The following is an 11,163-nucleotide window of genomic DNA, read 5'->3' as shown; positions in this document are numbered from 1 at the left end:
CACCTGGTCGCTATGGGCATCGCCATCTTTGTTGGGTTAATTTGCATACCCACCCTGATTGGCTAGTGGCATAGCAGGGTGACAACCAATTTGCATGTTTCTCTTTTATTAGTGTAGATTAGTTACTACTAATATTTTATCTATAGGGTCCATGATAAAGGGCTTAAAAAGCTTTCAGCTAGTTTTAAATGAAATGGTGAAAACTTGACTTTTTAAAAAGTAAGCTTTGGTAAGGTAAAAACACTCTAGGAATTAGTCAAAATAAAGACATGGAAAGGAATAAATATATATAAAACAAAGCCTCTCCTACTGCCATCAGCAATTCATTCAACAAATATTTGTGGGTGCCTAATATAGACCAAGTATAAAATATTTTGAAGACTCAACATGTACCAAGCATTGTCCTGATACTTTGGGGGTTATACAATAAACAAAAATAACTTTCTAAATAACTTTCTAGAGCAGCGGTTCTCAACCTATGGGTCGTGACCCCTGTGGCTGTCGTAGGACCCTTTCACAGGGGTCGCCTAAGACCATCCTGCATATCAGATATTTCATTACAATTCATAACAGTAGCAAGAGTACAGTTATGAAGTAGCAATTAAAATAATCTTATGGTTGAGTCACAACATGAGGAACTGTATTTAAAGGGCCAGAAGGTTGAGAACCACTGTTCTAGAGGAATTTACAATATGATAAAGGAGATAACATATCTCTTCAAGTAGAGACCCATTGCAAAATTTGGTACCTACTCCTGGCTGACTACACTGGGTTAAGGGTATGGTCAGAATGACTTTGCTTAAGAGAGTCTTGGACATCCTTTAAAATCGCATTTAAAGTTCATAAATCTAACAGGAGTTTCCATATTAATGTCAGTTATGTTTCCTGATAAGATATAAGCCAGTAGTTTAGCCTTTTTCATTTATTCATTTCTTAAGAAATATTTTTCAAGTCTCTCCTGTGTCCATTATTACACAGGTGCTGAGGATTCAGAGGTGAACAAAGCAGACTCCTCCTTGCTCTGTGACATGCAGTTCAACATAGGCCCACACCTGTATTCAGAGGCACAGGGTGGTCAGTCTAATCTGCATCCTGACAGACCCAGGTGTTCTGATAATCAAACACCTGGCACTTGGAACAGGCAGAAACATATTTCATGTGATTGTAGAGGATCATCTCACAACAGGTAGCTGAAGTTAGGGAGGCACTTAGACTCAGTGTTAGCAAGACCGCCCTTCCAGTCAGAACTGTCTGAAGATAAAATGGCCTTCCTTGAAGCATAAGAGTGTCCTGTCATGAGGGCTGTTCAAGCTCTGGCTTAATAACCACTTGGTGGAAATGTTGTAGAGGAAATTCAGATGCCAACTGGTGGGAGTGCAACTGGACAACCATACAATCCCACTCCAGCTGGCAATCATGTGATTTCATGAACTCTATTGCCCTTGATTCCCAGTGTTCTGGCATTTCCTGTCTGCAGCTGGGAGGCAGGCTGGGCTCGCCCCAACACCTCGGCCCAGCACTCTTCCCAGGAGTTACAGCAGAGGAGCTGGGCAGCCGATTGCTACCCAGGCAGGTGGGCAGCATGTCATAGGAACTGCTGTTGCATCTTAGACCCTTAAGATAGGTCGCTGCTCCATGGATCACGTGCCTGACACACTATCCTTCCCCAAATCCCAACCCCAGTGTGTTTCTTCTTTAGATGACCCTGGGGCCACACAGCAGGCTGTATTGTAAGTGTTTCTTAGTCTGTCCAAGTTTGTACTTTTTTTTTAAAAAAAGGCCTTTCAGGGTTTTGTTTCTTTTTTCTTTTTAACTAACTTGAAAACAGCAAATTATATTTTGTCAAGAGAGAAAAAATTCCTTACCCAAAAGATTTATTCTCCACTCACTCCTTAGCAAATACTGTTCTGAGTGAGTTTCTAGGCTGACCCAGCACTGGATCTACTAATGAAATCTTCACAGCATTTGAGAAAGAAGATTTAAAACTTGCAGCCTTGATTTGAAAACTATCCCATCTATACTCCTGTTGTATTTAGCCCAGGAGATGAGAAATGCTTATGGTGTGTGTGAGTGTGTGTGTGTGTGTGTGTGTGTGTGTGTGTGTGTGTGTGTGAAAGAGAACGTACTATTTTTGTGGGCTGTGTATAATATCTACTCTACTTCTCTTCTGCCCCACTTTCCGCCTCTAGAACAGAGGACTGAGTTAGAACACGTAGTTAAGGCTAGAAACTGAACTGAGGCCTCCTAATTTCCCCTTAATAATGAATACACAACTCAGGCTTTCACCACTCCCTGAGCTAGAGAGATAGTGACAGAGACAGAGATAAAGAGAAGGAGCCACCCCAATGTGGGCGAGATGGGGATGGGGTGGTGGCTGGTCACGGACATGAGGGTGCTTGTTGAGTGCTGGATGAATAAGTCCCTGCCACCTTACAGGGAGGGTGTAAGAACTGTAGCCTTGATGACCTTGGTGATGCAATCATATTGGTAATAATATTTGCCTTGAGGAAGAATCAGAAGAATCAGAAGTATGTAGACAAGAAGGAGAGTTTCTTTCTCTTTATAGCCTCCATGGGGAAAAATAGGTCCCCACGTAGCTGGGAAAGCAGCCAGATAGAGGACTAATTGATTAATTAATTAACCAGGGGCATAAATTCAACACTGTTATGAACTGAATTGTGTCCCCCCAAATTCATATCTTGAACCCCTAACCCCCAATGTGACTGTATTTGGAGATAAGGCCTTTAAGGAAGTAATTAAGGTTAAATGAAGTCATAAGGGTGGAACCCTAATCAGATAAGACTGGACTCCTTATAAGAAGAGGAAATTCAGAGATTTCTCTCTCTCACACACACACAGAGGAAAGGCCTAGTGAGGACATACCAAGGTCTGCAAGACAGGAAGAGAGCCCTCACCAAAAATCAACTCTGCGGGCACATTAATTAGTCTTGGATTCAGAGGCTCTGGCACTGTGCGATTCCGTACAGCAGCCCTGGCAAACTGAAACAGATCCCTACTGTGGGCACAGTTTTTTGCCTTTGAGGGATGCAATAGGGGATCCCACGGTTTCATGGGAATTTTCCTGTTTGAGTACCATTCTTTGATTCTCCTTAAGTAGGCATTTCTTCCTGTGAGAATATAATTTAAGATAAGATTTTGATCCCCCCCAAGAAGTTTTGAGAGAAGGTACCCCTCATCTTTCACTGAAGGCCACTCCACCTGGCACCTCTTTCTCCCTCCTAATTCAGGAGTTTGTGTACCCATGAGGTGAGTGGAAGTAGAGTATTCTCAAGCTCTTGACACTCAGACTTCTGCCACAATAGATGCATCTCCCTGTGGCCCCAGGCAGGCTGAGGGGGAGAACATGGGCTCTGAATTCTCCAGATCTCTCCAGTTTGCTGCATAAGTATGTCAAAATTCCCTGTCATACCTAAAATAATGCTCCTAAGAGGCACATATGCGACTTCAAGTTTTCTCAGCATTATCATGACTTTTTATCAAAGTTTAGTTTTCAGAAAGAGTTTGATTCATTCCCCCCCCTCCCCCCCCACACACACACACTCAAAAAAAGTCTATGTTCAAAGAGTGCTCGTATTTACTAAAATAAGCTACCATGAGCATGATTCTGAGCTGCAGGGGGTAGAGGATGTTCAGTTTATATAAACCAAGGTGGGAGGGGGGACTACTGTTGACAAAGTAGGCATTGGTACCTGCTATTGTGACCACCAGCTGCAAGCTTCGTGCTGCCCACAGAACCTTTTACCTCACAGGTACATCCCACTGGGGAGTGTCATATGGGGCTGGACTGCCAGCCTGTAAAGTACCAGAGGACTTTTATGGGCAGGCAGAGGGCTCCAACCACTATTCCCACATGAGACAACCCTGAGGACAGAGAAACATGTGGGAGTCAGAATTCAGGTAAGCGGCAAGATGGAAACCTGACTTAAGGGGAGAATATCATGGTGTGGTGCACCCTTTCCTCTTTGCCTTTAATTTCTCAACAAAGTAAGGATGGAGGAGCAGGAGGAAAAGTTGGAGAACAGAGAACATCAAGCTCTTTTAACTAACTGCTCCATTTTTGTGGATTAATAATTCATAAAAAAATGATGAGTTACTACTCACAGGAATTAAGAGCTCGGGAATGGTATGTCTTCGCAACCTAAAACTGCCTGTGTGAGGGGCTGAAGTCAAACATCTGCTGGATGTGATTGACGTCTAGAACCATTCATTGTATAAATGGGCTGTCCACAGAAGATTAAATGACCAATCAAATGTGAGAGGTGCTCAGTCTCACTAAAAGCTATAGGAAGGCAAGTTAAAGGCGAGATGTAGTTTTTTGCCTCTCAACGTTTAAAATGTTTAGCAGTGCCAATTTGGGTATCTAGTTCAGAGAGTGAAGTGTGTCCACGTATTTCCTTCCCTCCCTCTTAGAAACAGCAGTGAAGATGTGCAAAGGAAATAGAGCCACAGTGTGGCAGTGTGCAGCAGGTGGGGACATCAGCAGAGTTTTTGTTAACTTTCTGGAGAATAGAAAGTAATTGGGATTGAATAGCCAAATACACCAGAGGGAGAAGCAGTATCTGAAGTCTGGGAGAATGCTGTAATGGAGAGAGGTTCCTGGGAAGCGGAGCCTTGTTCCTGGGAAGGGTAGCCTTGTTCCTGGGAAGGGGAGTTTGTTCCTGGGTACTCCAGAAGGTCTGCCAAGTTGTGACTTAACAGAAAGGGAAAGTAGCAATAGAAAGTGGGTTGGCTAATAGGATGACTATTTTCAGGGCAATGGGTGGAGCAGCTGAGCAGGTCGCCCATCCTCACTCCCACCACTTCCCTGCCACATGTGCAGAGCCGCTGGCCATGTACTGGTCACCTTCAGAGAAGAGCCTGCTCTTTAGAGGAATTGAACAGTCAGCTTCAGATGGTCTAGGGCAGTGGTCGGCAAACTGCGGCTCGAGAGCCACATGCGGCTCTTTGGCCCCTTTAAGTGTGGCTTTTCCACAAAATACCACATGCGGGCCCACACATACAGTGCGATTGAAACTTCGTGGCCCGTGCGCAGAAGTCGGTATTTTGTGGAAGAGCCACACTCAAGGGGCCAAAGAGCCGCATGTGGCTTGTGAGCCGCAGTTTGCCAACCACTGGTCTAGGGCTCCTTGAATAATGGTTGGCCCTCCAGAGAGAGGTTTTGGCCCTGAGCAGGGAGCATGCAGGGGCGTGGGGAGCATCCTGTCAGTCTGACTTCTACTTCTGTGACCTAAAGTGAACAGTGTCCAGGTGTCCTCAAACTACGGCCCGAGGGCCACATGCCGAAAACATTTATCCGGCCAGCCAGGTGTTTTTGCCGCCTCTGCCTGTCCTGCTTAGCAGGACTGGTCCCGGGTCCGCAGTGCGCATGTGTGGAATGTCTGAGGGACAGTGAACTGGCCCCTGTTTAAAAAGTTTGAGGACCTCTGGCTGTAAGCCCATATGCTCTACCTATCAATACATACTCTTATACATGAATGGATGAGCAAGGATGGCCAGAGTTCTTCAAAATTAGATATTTCAATAGAAGGGTTGAAGTACAAAGTTGCGGAAATTTTCAAGAAAGTAGAGCAGAAAAAGAAAGATGGGAAATATTAGGGGAAACTTAAAAGACATGCAGGATCAATTTAGAAAGTCCAACATCTATCTTGCAGTAATTCCTAAAAGAACAGAGAGCAAGAGGGAGAGAAATTATCAAAGGAAAGATAAGAGTTTTCAAATTGGAAAAAGCCACTGAGGACTGAGCATACAGAATTTTTAAATATACTTTGTGATAAAATATAGAACATGAAATATAAAGGAAAGGTTCTCAATGCTTCCAGGGAATAAAGATATGGTACCATTCAAGAATAAGAATCAAGATGGCTTTGGCCTTCTTGTCACTAATTTTGGATGCCAGAAACGTAACCTAGTGGAACAGTACCTTTATAGTACCAAATGACTTTTCATCTAGAATTACTACCCAAGCTATTCGCCAAGCATCAGGGCAAATAGAGTTTTTCAGAACCACACTACTCAAGTCTTCAGTTAATAATATTTATACGGTTGCCCCCTGGTATCCTTGGAGGACTGGTTCCAGGATCCCCTTCTGATACCAAAAATCCACTGGTGCTCATGTCCCTTATATAAAATGGAATAGTCTTTGCTTATAACCTACATACATCATTCCAAATACTTTAAGTCATCTCTAGATTATTTATAATACCTAATACAATGTACATGTTATGAAAATAGTTGTTGTACTGTATTATTTAGGGAATAGTGACAAGAAGAAAAGTCTGTATATACTTAGTATAGGCATAGCCATTGTAGGCCTAACTACAAGACACATGTCATCAATGACTTACCATTTTTTCTGAATATTTTTTATCTGCAGCTGGTTCAATCTAAGGATGTGGTATCCATGAACACAGAGGGCCACCTGTACAATTATAATATTACAAAAACAGACAATTTATTTCTAATTGTCAGAATTAATTTGTTCTATAGACAAAACAAAGAATTAAATGTTTATCCATTGTCTTTTCTGTTCTTGATGCTATAATAAAATACCACAGACTCAGTAGCTTATAAACAACAGAAATTTATTTTTCGCATTTCTGGAGGCTGGAAGTTCAAAATTAGAGGCTCATAAGGTCTTCTTCTGGATTGCAGACTGCTGACTTTCTTACATGTTGAAAGGGGCAAGCAAACTCTCTGGGGCCTCTTTCATAAGAACACTAATCCCACCCTCATAACCTATGCAACTCCTAAAGGCGCCACCTCCCATGAAATGGGGGGACACAAACATTCAGTCCATAGCACTGAAAGATCACTTGTCTGTGCACTCCAATAGATGAAAGTGAAATCCAAGAAAGAGGAAGTCATGGGGTCAAAAAATATTAGAAATAAGGGTATAATTAAAATTTAGAAATCATGGCAGAAACCGGTTTGGCTCAGTGGATGGAGCGTCCGCCTGCGGACTGAAGGGTCCCAGGTTCGATTCCGGTCAAGGGCATGTACCGTGGTTGCAGGCACATCCCCGGTGGGAGGTGTGCAGGAGGCAGCTGGTCGATGTTTCTCTCTCATCGATGTTTCTAACTCTCTATTCCTCTCCCTTCCTCTCTGTAGAAAATCAATAAAAAATATTAAAAAAAAAAAAAGAAATCATGGCAGCATCTGTGGTACATACCTAGAAGACAATGAGGCAACATTAAGCCATTCAAAAATAGCATGTTTAAGAAACTAGATGATCTTAATTATATAGTAACTAGGGGCTGAGTGCACGAATTCGTGTACCTTGAAAGGAATTGTAGGCCACAAGGCTGCGGTGGGCACAGGGCAGGTCTCGGTCCATCCTCTGCTCCCCCACCTGGCCCCTGCCACCACGGTCCCTGGTCCCTTGTCTGCCTGCAGCCCCCCTTCGCAGCTGCTGCTCCCACACACTGACGGTGCTGGCCCGGCTCGCACCCACTGACAGTATGGAGTGGTTGGGGCCAGTGCCAGCAGCAGGTGCTAGTGGGGGCTGTTGCCCTGATCGCCCCTCAAGAGTAGGGGGAAGTGGAGAAGCCCTCAGGGGCCATAGGGGCCAGCAGTCACTACTTGCACCCGCTGATGGCACCAAGCTATCGGGGCCAGCACCGAGCAGTGGCTCTGGTGCCAGCAATGGGTGAGAGCAGGGCCAGTGTCAGCAGCAGGTGCAAGTGCCTGGCGGGACCGTGGTGCACAGGAGCAAAGAATTTTGCTCCAAACCACCAGAGGCTTGCCCCAATGACAGTGACCAGCCCCCTGCCTTGGTCTGGCACCCCTTCTCACCTGCTCCACCATCCCTCTACATCCGATGCCTACCATGTTCTGCGTGCTCCCCCTGATGGTCAGCGCACGTCATAGTGACTGATTGTTCGGTTGTTCTGCCCTTCGGACTATTTGCATATTAGGGCTTTATATATATAGACTAGTGACCCAGCGCATGGATTCATGCACATTGAAAGGAAATTGGGAGCCCACACCCATGTGCCCGGGGAATTTCCATATCCCCGTGAGCTGCCAGGAAGTCTCGTGGGGAGTCTGTCCTTCCTGCAGCTTCCTGAAGAAATATTTCCAAATGTTCCTTCTATGGCTAGGTCATGCCTTGCTGGCCAGGAGGTCCCCAGTAGACACCTTGAGCCATGCTGGACATTTTCCACTGCTCAGAGCCGGATAAGAAATACTCTGAGGTGAACAATACAAAGCTGGGGATCTCGGGGGTCAGGGGTGCTCTGTTGCCCATGCCCCCACCCTTCAGATCCATCTCTCTTTGGCTTTTACCCCAATTGTCAATTGCCACCTTGTGGCCACTGTTATATTGCTGCCTTCCGCTGTAGCTCTGAGGCAATCAGTAAGGGGTGAGATTTGATCTCGATGCTGGAGGCAGAGTTCCAGGAGCCTGTTGGCAATATCAGGCTCCTCCTGGTTACTCCGAGTGTCCTCGCTTCTACCATTCTCAGGAGATTGTAACTGCAGGCTTATGGGGTACGAGGGATGTAGCAGTGCATTAAGTGGCAGGCAGCTGGGAAGGAGCCCAAGCCTGGGCCGGCCACTGCGCTGCTTCCACTCACCCCAGCCCTGCTGCGCCTGCCATCACCGCTGCCAGAGAGGCTCCCGCCACCGCAGCTGCACTCACCAGCCATGAGCTTGGCTTCTGGCTAAGTGGCGCTCCCCCTGTGGGAGCGCACTGACCACCAGGGGGCATTTCCTGCATTGAGCATCTGCCCCCTGGTGTTCAGTGTACGTCATAGCTACTGGTCGACTGGTCGTTCCAGTCATTTGGTTGTAATGGTTGCTTAGGCGTTTATATATATAGATGAAGATATATGTTTTCTATTGTCAATTAGCTTTAAAAAGAAAAGCAAGTAGAAACCCCAGAAGAAAACAAAAATCAGAGGTAAAATCCTAATTTCAAATTAAAAGCAACCTACTAGTAAATTAAGGCATAGTTGTGAGAAACTGATTAGGGTAAGGAAAGATGTTTTTGTTTGATTTTGAAATTCTCTTTTAAGTGGATTATTTTCTTCCTCGAAGCTTTAGTAAATAAAATTTATATATTTGTAGAATTATAAAAACTGCCTATTGGTTTTCAAGTTTTATAATACATTTTTAGAAAGTGTAAACAGCTTAATTTCAGTATCAGAATAGAATACCACTATTACAAATCCAATAAATATAAAAAGGATTGGGACAATTATGCCAAAGATAGGGTGTGAAGGAAGTAGGGGTAAAGGGGAGGGAAGAGTAGGGGGACAGTTTCCTCATTTACATAGTGAAGAGTCAAGTGGAACACTTTCTAAAATAATGAAGGTTAGTTGAGTGCTGGAAATATCAAGAGAAACATTATGTAAGTATATGATTGCTAATCACTAAGCTGTACACCTGTAACCAATTCTATATAATAAAAGCCTTATATGCAAATCAACCGAATGGCAGAATGAGCAGTGGAATGACTGGTCGCTATGATGCACACTGACCACCAGGGAGAAAACACTCAATACAGGAGCTGCCCCACTCCCGCAGGCGCAGGCCAGCCAAGGCAGGTGCCAGCAGGGTCCCCCGATTGCCCTGCAAGTCACCCCACAGAGGGAGGCGACCAGTGCTGGTAGCAGGGGGTGGGGCCGATAAGTGGGGAGCGCCAGGATGGCCAAGGCGGGTGCCAGTGGGGGCCCTCCCGATCGCCCAACAGATCACCCCACAGATGGGCCCTGATCGCCGGCCAGGCCTAGGGACCCTACCTGTGCACAAATTCAGGCCTCTAGTACAAAATAATATTGAAAGGAAACTATAATTGAAAACTAAAAAATCCTATCTAATAAAAGATAAAAGGGTAATTAACCGTACCTCCACTACACTTCCCATTGGCTAATCAGGGCAATATGCAAATTAACTGCCAAAGAAGATGGCAGTTAACAGCCAACAAAGATGGTGGTTAATTTACATAGGTAGGCACAATGATGGAAGGCGAAAGGGGAAGGACAGAAGAAGCCTTCTGCAGCGAGATTGAGCAGGTGAAGGAGCGGGTCCTGAACAGGCTCCATCAGGTACAGAGGATAACACGGAGACTCCAGCAGGAGCGGAGGTTCCTCATGAGGGTGCTGGACTCCTACAGTGATGACTACCAGGCCAGCCAGTTCACCATCTTACTGGAGGATGAGGGCAGCCAGGGCACAGACGCCCCCAACCCAGGCAACGCTGAGAACGAGCCTTCGGAGAAAGAGGGGCTGTCCCTGCCCAGGAGGACGCCAGCGCCTATAGAAGCCAGCAGCCTGGCCCCTGGCGAGGGGCCCAGCGGGCGGAAGAGGCGGCAAGTGCCACAGGAAGGGCACCAGGCGGGAGTCCCGCTGACTCCGGAGCTGGCCCCTGTGTAGATAAAGGTGGAGGAAGACTTTGGCTTCAAAGTGGTCGAGGCTCTGGACTCAAGTTGGGTTTCTCGGGGGCCAGACCAGCTGCTGCCCTACCCCACCCTAGCCAGCCCCCACTTTGACTGACCCCCCAATAAACGGATGCCATGCTCTCCTCGGCAAAAAAAAAAAAAAGCTTATAGAGGCATGCTTATAGGATCAGAGAGTATAAATATAGATGTAATAGGACAATAAAAAGAGAACCTGGCTATGATGATCACCTGAACGCTGCCTCTGTGTCATTCCTTCTTCGCTGACTCCGTCCACACCTTTGGGAACCCCTGGACCTGCTGGGGCAGGACCCCAACATTCCTCTTCTTATAAGGACTTCAGTGAGATGGGCTAAGGGTCCCACTGGAACTGCCTCAATTTAATGTAATCCCCTCTTTAAAGATCTTCTCTCCATATACAGGTACATTCTGAGGTTCTGGGGATTAGGATTTTAACATACATTTTGTTGATTACCCAAATCAGCTCTTAACAACCAGCATGTTTCAGAAAGTAGATTCCTACAGGGTTATTTACCAAACATTCAGAAGTATTTTTAAAAGAGCTAAGCCCCTCGCCCACCATGCGGGCCCCTCCCGGCGAAGAGCAAAGGCCTGGGTTCCGGGTGCCGGAAGAAAACTGGTGCCAGCAGCCAGGGGAAGGGGCCCCCAAGGGGCCCCAGATTTCGAGAGGGCACAGGCAGGGCTGAGGGACCCACCTGAGTGCATAAATTTTTGTGCACCAGGCC

At 45.9% G+C, this 11,163-nt stretch overlaps 1 pseudogene; it reads left to right on the top strand.

Annotated features, from left to right (window-relative positions):
• Positions 1-9,977: 9,977 nt before the first annotated feature.
• Positions 9,978-10,514, top strand: LOC139002453 (TCF3 fusion partner pseudogene; annotated as a pseudogene).
• Positions 10,515-11,163: the final 649 nt, after the last annotated feature.

This window comes from Myotis yumanensis, unplaced genomic scaffold (assembly GCF_028538775.1).
Source record: "Myotis yumanensis isolate MYYU_CA2020_CCGP unplaced genomic scaffold, mMyoYum1.0.hap1 SCAF_2, whole genome shotgun sequence".
In the NCBI taxonomy this organism is placed as follows: Eukaryota; Metazoa; Chordata; class Mammalia; order Chiroptera; family Vespertilionidae; genus Myotis; species Myotis yumanensis.
Note: the sequence above shows the minus strand (reverse complement) of the source record. Positions and strands in the feature narration are given on the sequence as shown.